We start from the raw sequence: 4,378 nt of genomic DNA, 5'->3' as shown, positions 1-4,378 counted from the left end.
CTTACAAGCAGGCTCGGCCTGTTTCCAATCGTTTATGAACCACGTACTGGGGCCTTTGCTTTACAAGAATTGTGTGGCCTTCCTAGATGACGTGTTGGTGTATTCTGAGAATGAGGAGCAGCATGTGAGAGACGTCAGAGAAGTGTTGAGCAGGCTGCAAGCCAACAGGCTGTGGGTGAAACTGGAGAAGTGTCAGTTTCATACCAAGGAGGTGGAATTCCTGGGGTACCGCCTGTCAGACAAGGGATTGGCCATGGATCCCGGCAAGGTCCAGGCAGTGCTGGAATGGAAAACACCCAAAACCAAGAAGGATGTGCAGAGGTTCCTAGGGTTTGGGAACTTTTATCGTAAGTTCATCCGAAACTTTGCACACCTGACGGCGCCCATTACGGACTGTCTCAGCAGTAAGAAGAAATTTGTTTGGACTGCGGAGGGGAAGCGAGCGTTTGAGGAACTGAAAAGGGCCTTCGCCTCTGAAGGACAACTTCTGCATGTGGATTTACAAAAAAAGCTGAGAGTCGAAACAGACGCATCAGACAGAGCTATAGGGGCGGTGCTTCTTCTGCAGCCAGGGAAGGAGGAGTCAGAGTGGAGACCGTGTGCGTTTTTTTCGCGAAAGCTGAACAAATCCGAGAGGAACTACACGGTGTACGACAGAGAACTTCTTGCTATTCATGAGGCTTTCCGGAGATGGAGGCACCTGCTAATTGGTGCACAACATAAGGTGCAAGTGTGCACTGACCATAAGAACCTAGAGTATTGGAGAACTGCGCGAGTGCTCAACCAACGGCAGTTGAGATGGGCCCAGGAGTTCTCCAAATTTAACTTTGAGATTTGTTACGTGCCAGGCCCAGAGAACGTTAGGGCGGACGCTCTCTCACGCAAACCTGAATATTTGGAGGGGGAGGGAGCACCCGAAGAAACACATGTCATTCCAGAGGACCGCTGGGTGTGTGGGGCGGCATTGGTGGGGCAAAGGGAACTGGTAGAGGGAACGGTGCATGATGAATACGCCCAGGACAAACTCAGGGGTCTCAGGAGGGAGGGAGACAAACCCGGGGGTTTTGAGGAGAGAAACGGGGCGTTGTATTACAAGGGAGCGTTATATATACCTGAAGGTGAATTGAGGGAGAAGGTACTCAAGCAACTGCACGATAGCCCCACAGCAGGGCATTTTGGGCAACACAAAACCATGTGGCTGGTTACCAGGGAATTTTGGTGGCCCAAGGTCAGGGAAGATGTGCGGGAGTATGTGAGAGGGTGTGACCAATGCCAGCGAGCCAAGGAGGAGAGGCGGGCACCGGCAGGGTTATTAGAACCACTACCCACACCGGAAAGACCATGGGAAGCAGTGGCCATAGATTTCATGACTGATCTGCCAAGGTCCAGAGGGAAAACAGCCATCATGGTTGTGGTAGACCTGTTAACCAAAATGGCCCACTTTATAGCCTGCTCACATGCGGTCACGGCAGAAGAAACCGCTAAATTGTTTGTAGAAAATGTGTTTAGGTTGCATGGCGCCCCCTTGAGGGTGGTTTCAGACCGAGGGAAACAATTTACTTCCAGGTTCTGGAGGAAGCTCATGAGCTTACTGCATGTAGAGGTCAATTTTTCAACTGCCCGGCACCCTGAAACCAACGGGCAGGCGGAAAGAGCCAATGGCATCCTCCAGCAATATTTGAGGTGTTATGTGAATGACAGAGAGAATGATTGGGTGGAGAAGCTGGCGTTGGCAGAATTTGCCTACAACAATGCGGAGAACGTGTCCACGGGGATGAGCCCCTTTTTGGCTAATTACGGGTGTCATCCCCGAGCTTTCCCAGGGGGGGAAGGGGAGAACTGGAGCGTTCCAGCTGCCGAACAGTTCGTAGAAGAAATGGAAGCAATCCATCGCCAGCTCCAACTTAACTTAGACAGGGCCAAGGAGGAATATAAGAGGCAGGCAGACAAAAACAGAAGAGAAGGTGAAACCATTAGGGTGGGGGACCAGGTGTGGCTGTCAACCCAAGGGTTACCATTCAAAGGGGGTTGTAAGAAGTTAAGACCCAAAAGACTGGGGCCATTTGAAGTCACGCAACAGGTCAACCCAGTGGCTTTCAGACTCCGGTTACCGAACCACATGAAGCTGCACCCAGTTTTCCACAGGTCGTTGCTGTCACCGTATAAAGGGGACAGAGCGGGGAGGGTCACTGGGGGACCAGCAATGGAGGAGAGGGAACACAGCTACCATGTAGCGGAGATTCTCGATTCCAGGTGGAAGGGAGATCAAGTAGAGTATTTGGTAACGTGGGAAGGGGAACCGGAGTCGGAAAACACCTGGGTCATGGCAGAGGATGTCAATGACGAGGTTTTAATAGAAACTTTTCATCAGAGGTTCCCACGTAAACCTCAGCCAGTGGCGAGGTTCCGGAGGGAATACTTTGCCACCACCGACGACGAAGAAGAGTTGGAGGGGTTCACTGATTCCGAGGAGGAGGAGGATTCTGCGAGCCGGAACGGAGACCGATGGAGGGAATGTTCGAGACGTCTGAAGATGAAGAGGATTCTTTTCGGGGTTTTACCTCCTCACCGCCCAGAGGAGAGGGAATGGGCGGGGGTGAAGGGGGCCCTGGAGGGGAGGTGGATGTCAGGGAACTACCATCGGAGGAACAGGTGGGGGAAGGGCTCACAGAGGCTGGGAGGGAGTCAGCAGCGAAAGCAGGGACCAGCAGGGGGAGAGATGGGTCTCTGGAGGAAGGTCTCATGAATGCGGAGAGAGACGCAGCAGCTAAAGCAGAAACTAGCAGGGAAGAGGGAGGGCTCAGGGAGACGTCCAGCGAGAACAGCGGGGAGGTGTCAGAAGCTCCCATAGGGAGACCCATTCCTCGCAGGAAGCTGTCACGTCGTGAATCCAGGAGACGTGTTTCCGTTAAGGAGCTTCTATGCTGGAAGCGCTTCCGAAAACAACCACTGTCGGAATCTGGAAGTGACTAGGGCAGACATGTTTGAGGAGCTCTGTCACACACAGAGGTTTGTGGAGTTGCACAAACTCTGAGGGACCACGATTTTACGCACAAGCAGCTAATCATCCCATCACAGTCGCCTTTGACTGGACTTAACCATCCAGGGGTCTTTACCTTCTTTTGCCATAACTCAAAGGGCTTGCTCAGCTCTGTCTGCAGCGCTTCTAAAATGCCTGACAATCAGCTGCCTGCTGGATGCTTGGGAAGTCTTATGCAAAGCCTCTTTCCTTCAAGCCCTGCCCTCACTTTCCCTACACCTGATTGTCAGAGGGGCATGACTTGTCTAAAACAGCCTTGTGAGCCAAATGGGGAGGCCTATCTGACCATTCCTTGCCTCTGGTTTTTAAGGGGAAAGACCTCTGGGAAAATTTCAGAATATGTGCAACATACTCAGTACTTGAGATTTATCACCATCCTGCACACACATAATTCCAGAGGAACAAAGTTTAATCATTATTAATTGAATTACATTCATTGTTCCCACTAGGCTTTATGCACTTGCTGCAATTTTATTCATGGTCATTTACCTGATTCTCTCAAAGAAGAGGCCCTAATAGAATTCCTTCCTTCCTTCCTTCCTTCCTTCCTTCCTTCCTTCCTTCCTTCTTTCCTTCCTTTATTGCATTAAATATCCTGGCTGCTATGCTCATCTTAGTTACTGAGTGAGCAGACCTTGTTTCAGCAGATCTGTTTGCATCACTGAACAACACCGGCTTAGCGGACAAAAAACCCTTTCTCCCCTAAGGCTTCTCGAATTGCTTGTTCTTCCCCAAGCAAACATCCAATCCTTCTTACAACCACCAACCAACCACGTATAAAACCTTTACACCTCCAGCACTGCATAGATTATTTTACCTCTTTGCCTCTCGCTTCTGGTTGCTCGGCTTCCGTGCTGGATGCAACAGGTGGAGCTTCATCAACTCCTCCATCCAGGAAAGGACTGGTGATAAAGGGACAGGTCGCTCTGGCCCTTGGTCGGCACCAGTCCACTGCACTTCTGTGTGAAGGCTCAACCTGCAAGCTCAGCTTAGAGAACAAGTGGCCTGTGGCTGAGGCTTGGATGGCTCCATGGTCTGATGCTGCATATCTGTGCTGGACATCTGGCATAAAAACACAGCAAAGGGTGCTGCTGTGGTGCAGGGAAGGAGTGCAACTTTATCTCTTCTATGCCCAGTATAATGGGGATGCAGTGGGCTGCCAGAGGAGGAATGAAGCAACCCATGCTGCCTCCACTTCTAGGCTGGGGGTAGGGTCTGTGTTTTCTTGTGCCCATCTCAGAAATACAGTGGTCTGCTAGAAGAGGGTCATCTGCCAGCTCACTCATTTGCCTGGGAGAAATGCTAGGTTACCTATGGAGACCATATGAGGAGGGCAAG

The sequence above is a fragment of the Podarcis liolepis genome, assembly GCF_965112155.1.
Source record: "Podarcis liolepis genome assembly, chromosome: 3".
In the NCBI taxonomy this organism is placed as follows: domain Eukaryota; kingdom Metazoa; phylum Chordata; class Lepidosauria; order Squamata; family Lacertidae; genus Podarcis; species Podarcis liolepis.
This window is presented reverse-complemented; position numbering follows the sequence as displayed.